Source organism: Myxocyprinus asiaticus, chromosome 7 (genome assembly GCF_019703515.2).
Source record: "Myxocyprinus asiaticus isolate MX2 ecotype Aquarium Trade chromosome 7, UBuf_Myxa_2, whole genome shotgun sequence".
In the NCBI taxonomy this organism is placed as follows: Eukaryota; Metazoa; Chordata; class Actinopteri; order Cypriniformes; family Catostomidae; genus Myxocyprinus; species Myxocyprinus asiaticus.
In genome coordinates, this window is record NC_059350.1 from 1 (window position 1) to 8,861 (window position 8,861).

An 8,861-nucleotide genomic window follows, 5' to 3' on the forward strand; every position below is an offset into this window, starting at 1 on the left:
CGGCATGAGCATGGTGGTTTTCATCCCTATATCCTAACCTAACCCCTAACCAAAACTCTTTTCTCAAACACATTCGTGTTCTCAATAGCATGGCCTACTCATTGATCTGATGACCTCCCATGGAGACTTTGCAGCAAAAGGTGCTGTGGCTTAGTTGGTTAAAATGCTTGCCTAATACACAGGAGATCCTGGGTTCAAATCCTAGCAGTGCCTTTGTAGTGTGTTGTGGCCACTGAGTCTCTAAAATGTAAACGGCACTTTGTAGGAGGGCCAATCGGGTTGAGGCACTTGCTGACCTCATAGAGACTCGGTGGTGGCACCACTGGAAAGAGCACCCTCAAAAATGGGGGGGTAGGGCTTGCTTTCGTGCCTCTATCACCTTCCTGGCAGAAGTTATAGCAATCTGGCATGAGCATGGTGGTTTTCATCCCTATACCCTAAGCCTTTGTAGTGTGTTGTGGCAACCTAGTCTCTAAAATGTAAACGGCACTTTGTAGGAGGGCCAATCGGGTTGGGGCACTTGCTGACCTCATAGAGACTTGGCAGTGGCACCATTGGAAAGAGCACCCTTGAAAATGGGTGGGTAGGGCTTGCTTTCGTGCCTCTATCACCTTCCTGGCAAATGTTATGGCAATCCGGCATGAGCATGGTGGTTTTCATCCCTATATCCTAACCCTAACCCTAACCTAACCCTAACCCTTTCGTGCCTCTATCACCTTCCTGGCAGAAGTTATAGCAATCTGGCATGAGCATGGTGGTTTTCATCCCTATACCCTAACCTAACCCTAACCCTAACCTAACCTAACCCTACACATAATGTGGGCTCTGTGGTGCAATGGATAGCGCATTGGACTTCTAAATTTCAAACTATGGCCATTCAAAGGTGGTGGGTTCAAGTCCCAACAGAGTCACTGCCTTAGTCATTTTGCTAAGCTCACTTGGCCAACGAACAAGTCTATCTGACCACCAAAACTCTTTTCTCAAACAAACTCTTTCATCCTCTCAATAGCATGGCCTATTCCTTGATCTGGTGACCTCCAATGGAGACTTTGCAGCAGAAGGTGCTGTGGCTCAGTTGGTTAAAGTGCCTGTTTAGTAAACAGGAGGTTGTGGGTTCAAATCCCAGCAGTGCCTTTGTAGTGTGTTGCGGCTGCCTAGTCTCTAAGTTGTAAACGGCACTTTGTAAGAGGGCCAATCGGGTTGAGGCACTTGCTGACCTCATAGAGACTTGGTGGTAGCACCACTGGAAAGAGCACCCTCAAAAAGGGGGGGGTAGGGCTTGCTTTCGTGCCTCTGTCACCTCCATGGCAAATGTTATGGCAATCCGGCATGAGCATGGTGGTTTTCATCCCTATATCCTAACCCTAACCTAACCCTGAGCATGGTGGTTTTCATCCCTATATCCTAACCCTACCTACCCTACGCTTAGGATATTACAATTCCCTAACCCTTTCATCCCTATAATCCTAACCCTAACTAACCTAACCCTAACCTATGGCAATCCGACATGAGCATGGTGGTTTTCATCCCTATATGCTAACCCTAACCCCCCCCCCTAACCTAACCCTATCTGGCACGAGCGTGGTGGTTTTCATCCCTATATCCTAACTGCTAACTCTTACTAACCTAACCCTATGTGTGTTCAATTCTTGGGAAGTTGATTTCCTTACCACAGAGAGTGTAACCTCAGAGTGTTGAGGACACAACATGGTGAGCACTGTTGCGCAATGGATAGCGCATTGGACTTCTAAATTTCAAAATGTGGCCATTCAAAGGGTGTGGGTTCAAGTCCCAACAGAGTCACTGCCTTAGTCATTTTGCTAAGCTCATTTGGCCAACGAACAAGTCTATCTGACCACCAAAACTCTTTTCTCAAACAAACACTTTCATCCTCTCAATAGCATGGCCTATTCCTTGATCTGATGACCTCCCATGGAGACTTTGCAGCAGAAGGTGCTGCGGCTCAGTTGGTTAAAGTGCCTGTTTAGTAAACAGGAGGTCATGGGTTCAAATCCCAGCAGTGCCTTTGTAGTGTGTTGTGGCCAATGAGTCTCTAAAATGTAAACGGCACTTTGCAGGAGGGCCAATTGGGTTGAGGCACTTGCTGACCTCATAGAGACTCGGCGGTGGCACCACTGGAAAGAGCACCCTCGAAAATGGGGGGGTAGGGTTTGCTCTCATGCCTCTATCACCTTGCTGGTGAAAGTTATGGCAATCCGGCATGAGCATGGTGGTTTTCATCCCTAACCCTAACCTAACCCTTACACCTAAAACTTTACACCTACACCCACTCAAAACCTACCCTAACCTTAACCCACTTAAAACCTACCTTTACACCTAAACACACTCGAAACTTACACCTCTAACCCTTTCTAATGGAAACCTAGATTTTTGAACCCCACCTGATGCAGCCCTACTTATTTCAACCCACAAAAAAATATTATTAGCTTATGTGTTGGAGTCAACACAGACTGGGTGGCTGGGGCTCTCTGCTTGGTCCTCTCACCAGAGCTTTAGGCCCACTGGAAGCGACCAGTTGAGAGAAGGCCTGTGCACAACGGGGCCTAGGCTCAGGATCTTACAATTCCCTAACCCTAACTTCGAAAGGAAATTCTAATAGGACAGTGGTGTTGCTTTGCCCTACAAGTATGCTGCCGAGACGTCACCACACGCCCTGCTGCAGGAGACCAAAGTGTGGGTGTTGCTCGCTGACTAATTCCTTACATTTATCACATGTAAATCCCTCACTGCTGACAGAACAAGCCATAGTAAACTTGTGGCATGTAATGCACAAAGCTATATTGAGCAGATGCCATGACTTACTGCAATTGTTGTGGTGGTTTTTGATCAGCAGGGGTTTGAGATCAATGCAATCATCAATATGAAAAATACATAAATTAATAGAAACCCCATCTTACTCTTTTTACAGGTCTAAATAGTATATAACATCTTAAATATAAATTCATGAAACACTTCCCTGTGAATGGCTCTCTAATTTGAAGCGAGAGATACAGGGGAAGTGACTTCACTACATCAGAGATGTCACTTCACACAAATGATTGGTTCAGTATCAGTTTGCGATCTGTAACCCAAAATAAAACCTGCTCTGGAGCAGGTTAGCCATGTAGTGCAAGTAGCTATAGCAATGAACACTGGTAAAAAAAAACAAAACAAAAAAAAAACAAAAAAAAAGACCCACCTTTAACAACCAGAAAAAACAGAGTCTGCTCAAACTTACTGGGTAGCCATGGAAAACATCTTCATGAAACAGGCATCTGGTATCAGAGACATGCATCCTGAGAAGGAGACTGGTAAATAAAATGATTAGCATATGCCATTCATTTTAAAAGCAGAGCTTAAGAATAGAACAACTGTTAAGTTCCAGCTGACCTGACTAAAATGTACACTCACCAAGCACTTTTAGAAACACCTGTACACCTGCTTATTCATGCAAGCATCTAATCAGCCAACCATGTGGCATCAGTGCAATGTATAAAATTATGCAGATATGTCAAGAGCTTCAGTTAATGTTCACATCAACCATCAGAATGGGGGGGATTGATCAGTGATAGACCATGTAAAGTGCAGATAGAAGTGCAACTTAACTACGGGTTGTGGGATAAATTGGGTATACAGGTGCATCTCAAATTAGAATGTCGTGGAAAAGTTCATTTATTTCAGTAATTCAACTCAAATTGTGAAACTTGTGTATTAAATAAATTCAGTGCACACAGACTGAAGTAGTTTAAGTCTTTGGTTCTTTTAGTTGTGATGATTTTGGCTCACATTTAACAAAAACCCACCAATTCACTATCTCAAAAAATTAGAATATGGTGACATGCCAATCAGATAATCAACTCAATACACCTGCAAAGGTTTCCTGAGCCTTCAAAATGGTCTCTCAGTTTGGTTCACTAGGCTCCACAATCATGGGGAAGACTGCTGATCTGACAGTTGTCCAGAAGACAATCACTGACACCCTTCACAAGGAGGGTAAGCCACAAACATTCATTGCCAAAGAAGCTGGCTGTTCACAGAGTGCTGTATCCAAGCATGTTAACAGAAAGTTGAGTGGAAGAAAAAAGTGTGGAAGAAAAAGATGCACAACCAACCGAGAGAACCGCAGCCTTATGAGGATTGTCAAGCAAAATCGATTCAAGAATTTGGGTGAACTTCACAAGGAATGGACTGAGGCTGGGGTCAAGGCATCAAGAGCCACCACACACAGACATGTCAAGGAATCTGGCTACAGTTGTTGTATTCCTCTTGTTAAGCCACTCCTGAACCACAGACAACGTCAGAGGCGTCTTACCTGGGCTAAGGAGAAGAACTGGACTGTTGCCCAGTGGTCCAAAGTCCTCTTTTCAGATGAGAGCAAGTTTTGTATTTCATTTGGAAACCAAGGTCCTAGAGTCTGGAGGAAGGGTGAAGAAGCTCATAGCCCAAGTTGCTTGAAGTCCAGTGTTAAGTTTCCACAGTCTGTGATGATTTGGGGTGCAATGTCATCTGCTGGTGTTGGTCCATTGTGTTTTTTGAAAACCAAAGTCACTGCACCCATTTACCAAGAAATGTTGGAGCACTTCATGCTTCCTTCTGCTGACCAGCTTTTTAAAAGATGCCGATTTCATTTTCCAGCAGGATTTGGCACCTGCCCACACTGCCAAAAGCACCAAAAGTTGGTTAAATGACCATGGTGTTGGTGTGCTTGACTGGCCAGCAAACTCACCAGACCTGAACCCCATAGAGAATCTATGGGGTATTGTCAAGAGGAAAATGAGAAACAAGAGACCAAAAAATGCAGATGAGCTGAAGGCCACTGTCAAAGAAACTTGGGCTTCCATACCACCTCCGCAGTGCCACAAACTGATCACCTCCATGCCATGCCGAATTGAGGCAGTAATTAAAGCAAAAGGAGCCCCTACCAAGTATTGAGTACATATACAGTAAATGAACATACTTTCCAGAAGGCCAACAATTCACTAAAAATGTTTTTTTTATTGGTCTTATGATGTATTCTAATTTTTTGAGATAGTGAATTGGTGGGTTTTTGTTAAATGTGAGCCAAAATCATCACAATTAAAAGAACCAAAGACTTAAACTACTTCAGTCTGTGTGCATTGAATTTATTTAATACCCGAGTTTCACAATTTGAGTTGAATTACTGAAATAAATGAACTTCTCCACGACATTATAATTTATTGAGATGCACCTGTATGCCTGGTTGAAGAGAAGTCTTTAGTCTGAACTTAAACTGAAAGTGTCGGAGTCCTAAATAATGCTAGAAAGGCTATTCCATGGTTTGAGCCTAATCGGAAAATAAATAAACAGTTAATCAATTAAGGAACATGCAGTGACAAAATTAAAACAAGAGCTCAATAAAAGATTAAATTGATTGTGAAAAATCACGGAGATGTCAAATAAAAAAAATAAAAAAAGCTTGCAGTGAAATAATGAATTAAAAATGCTCAGTGAAAAAATACTCGCAGTGAATTTAAAAGAAATGGAAACCAGACCCCACAGTGAAATGATCACACAGATGTCAAATTAATAAGAGCTCACAGTAAACCTTAAATAGCTCACTGTATAATCCTCAGTTAAAACAAGAGCTTGCCATGAAATGATTACAGCTTGCAGTAAAATCTCTAAAACAAGAGCTTGCAGTGAAAATTAAAAAGCTTACCAAAAGGGTGCTCCAAAAAAAAAAAAAAAGACAGAACACGAACTTGCGGCAAAATCATGAAGAATTAAAATAAGGGTTTACTGCAAAATCGTTGTATACAAGCGCACCATGAAATAATGAATTAAGAGCTCACAGTGAAACCATAATTTAAAACTTGCCACAAGGTCTCTGCGATATCATGAATAGAAACAAACACTTGCTGCGAAATCATTAAAACAAAAGCGCTTAAATAGAAGTCACACATGTACATTTAAATTTCACTGAACATGTGTGGTCAGTCATTGAAGCAACTTAACCAGAAGTCCACTGTAAGATCTGATGCAAGAGCAAAAACCAATGGTGTATTTCTGTTGAAAAGAGCAGTTTGATAAGGAGCCAAAGGAGCATTAGCTAGCATTAGGAAAGCAAAGCCAGTTTATTGGTTTCCTTTGGGTATTTAGAGGACTACTTTGGAAAAATTACAGTGAAAGTGTGATTATAAAAATGATGAATAGGTATCATACAGATCCACATTTTGGAATATTGTGGTCGCCATGGAATTCCACAAGTAAAAAACAATAAACCCACATAATAAGCCACAAGATGGCACCAGTATGCTGCATCTGGATGCAAATGCAGCAAAACTCAAGGGCATGTACAATAAATATTTGCAAGTTTAAATTTGCACTTGCAGTCCCAGTGTTAACTAAAAAGCCTACATACAACATACTGCCTTGGAAAAGTATTACAACCCATAAACATCTCAGATTTTACTGATACAGTCTATATTGAACTTCTGTTCTGTGCGATAAATGTTTTCAGATAATGCAATCTCAAAACAAATGTCACCTTAAAATAATTATTGAAAATTTGAAAATCTAAAACTACAGTTTGGAGAAATATTAAACCCCTCTGCTCTAGAAGATCCATTTCAACACAGCTGAAAAGAAATTGCCCTTTTGGCAAAACAATAACCCAACAATTGGCCTCAACCTGTAAGATCTTAAAGTAACAAAAACATCCTCTGAAAATAAAGTACCACTCTGGGTGCAAACCCCAAGGACAGCGGTTACAAAGAGCATTGTGCAGCAGGAGGAGATTTCTAAACTGATGCAGTCTGAGTAGAGTACAAATGAAAAAATAAATAAAAATAAAATAAATAATAACCACACAAGAGCGGTGGCTACAAACACCACCCAGACACTGCCGAGAGAAAAGATTGTCCCTCAAAACTCAAAGCTTTGATATTTTAAAAAGACACCCAGAACAGTCGCTTTAGAGGAGTCTGAACAAATGTGCATCAGAGCTCTGCATTAAAGCAGCCTCAAAACTGCTTCTTAAATAACAATTAAACTCTACAACTAGATAAAATCACCATGTACATCACAGAAAAGAAATGTTTTACCTACTAAAGGTAAAAGATCAACAAATGAAAAGACACAATGGAGCATCGGCTTGATTGGGCAAGACAGTTCCATTAACTGACCCAAAAGACATACTGACCCCAGGCCAGTGGGCCAAGCTTGCAGAGCCCTACATATTTAAGTAAAAGTGAAGATACCTTTATGGAAAGGTGTCAAAGTTAAAGTAGCTCACATGAAAAACAATTATTTTAATAACGAAGGATCAAAAGTACAAGTAAATGGTATAAATAATGGCACATCTGATTGGTGTTGAGTGGCACGGCGATAACATACTGGAGTGTGTTTTTATATGTAGGTGTTAACTCAAGAACCACTCTGACTTATTCTGCAAGAATAAATGTCCAACTACAGTGGCCCAGAAGTGCACAAAAGGAATTAATGGGATAGTTAAACCAAAACTTTAATTTTATCATTTATTAGATTTACCCTTTTGTTCCAAACCTGTTTGACGTGGTTCATTGGAACACAGATGTTAGACAGAATCTTCTTCGACATTGCTTTTATTTTTACATACAATGAAAGTGAATGGTGACTTAAAGCAGCCAACACTTGGTCTAACCCTTTCCTTTTGTGTTCCATGAAAAATCATATGGGGATAGGAATATTAAGATAGTGAGTAAATGACAGTTAGCATTTTTGTTAACTAGCTGTTTAAGCCAAAATACAACAAATAACCTTAAAATATCAGAAAACTGGAGGAACCAGAGCCAAAGCTATAGGCCAGAATACAACACTTGAAGCTGGTCATTGTCATAATAATGATGATAATAATAATCATCATCATCATCATCATTTACTTAGGCAGGTATACAACCATCCAGAACACCCCAGCAACTGCATAGCAACACATTGACGGCCACCCAGAAAAGACTAGCAACTGTAGAACATGCAACAAAAACAAAAAAACAAAAACAAACACAGAATACCTCAGCAACCACAAACAGAAAATAAGCCTAAATCACTTTTTAGAGAGGAAATTAGAAAACTGTTGTGTATTATTTTATGGAAAGACTTACCCACCATTGCTTTCAACCTCTCACCTTTCAAGCTGCAATTTGAAATGTTCCCGCCTAAATTGCATGTAGGTGTTACTCCAGTGCTTTTAAATGTTATAAGACAGAGGAGGGCTGTGATTGACCAGGCTGACACGAGCAATGAAGTCCTGACCAATCACAAAAGCTGAAACAAATCAATAATTATCCAGTTCAGAGGAAGACGATTCTAATAAAAAAAAAAACGATGTTTAAAAATTTGAACCTAATAATGTGACACAACAGCGCCATTTTTGCGGTTTAGTGGCGAGATAAATAAACAGATATAAATTATAGATTGACCATTTTTGTCACCATCATGTAGATAACTGTTGAAATATTTAAGGTTTCTTCTAGTTTCTTTCTATGCTATTTGTCTGTTTCCGTAAAACTCTGTATCTCAACCAGTGAGAATGCTAGTTGCATTTTAGTGGTCAAAAAGAGTCTTTTACTAAATGGAAGGTCTTCTCTGGGAGTGAGTCTGCCTTTTCCCCCCACTGTAGAAGAGGGCTTTAAAGACCTTCCAAAAGTGCTTTACAAAATCAATCAAAAATATACAATGACACAATTATATACATGCAAATAAATAAATATAAAAACAATACATTTTAAATACTGCATCAAGGATTTTTTGAATGACGTAAGGATGATGAGCAAATGATGACAGAATCATCATTTTTGAGTATATAAGATATTCTTAAAGGAATAATATCAGCCTTTTTTAATTATTTTTAAAATAAAAATGTT